The following is a 644-nucleotide window of genomic DNA, read 5'->3' on the forward strand; positions in this document are numbered from 1 at the left end:
ATTCATCGAAAAGAGTCATATTTCCCATCATTATCCTCTATGCTGTTGCAATTTGGTAAACCTGAGATGAACTTGAAAGGAGTTTTCCGGTCAACTACGAAGAGTTGGTAATATACTATTGTGAAGTTTATTTAAGCAAATATCGAAATGGAACATGTTCTGAGGTCTATTTGCATGTATGAGAAGCCCCCTTTAAACTCTGCTTAAATTTATGTCACTCACTGTATGTGTGGGATTTTATAGTTCCCATATGTTCACTAAATTTCGTTTGAATCGCTGCAGCCGCCTTGGAGAAAAATGCATGTGACAGACAGACAATGTGAAAAGGAAAACCTTAAAAAGCACTAATCAATTCCTTCATTTTATACCTCATGGAAACTCCAGTTTCATTAATATGTTAAATAATAAAATCCTCTAATATAATAAAGTTTTCGGAATTTGGAACGCCTGTTGATTTATCATACGCCGGAAATAATTGCGGGTTTCGATTTGGTGTAAGGCGCCCATGCAAACAACGCTACATAAACAATCGATAATGTTTCATCATAAGGTATGTAGTGCAGCCACGATGTTCCCGCAACCTCTTCATAGCACTCTCCAAGCAGAGAGTCTATCAACAACAGACGATGTTTCGATTGTCGATC

This window comes from Hermetia illucens, chromosome 3, assembly GCF_905115235.1.
Source record: "Hermetia illucens chromosome 3, iHerIll2.2.curated.20191125, whole genome shotgun sequence".
Lineage (NCBI taxonomy): Eukaryota > Metazoa > Arthropoda > Insecta > Diptera > Stratiomyidae > Hermetia > Hermetia illucens.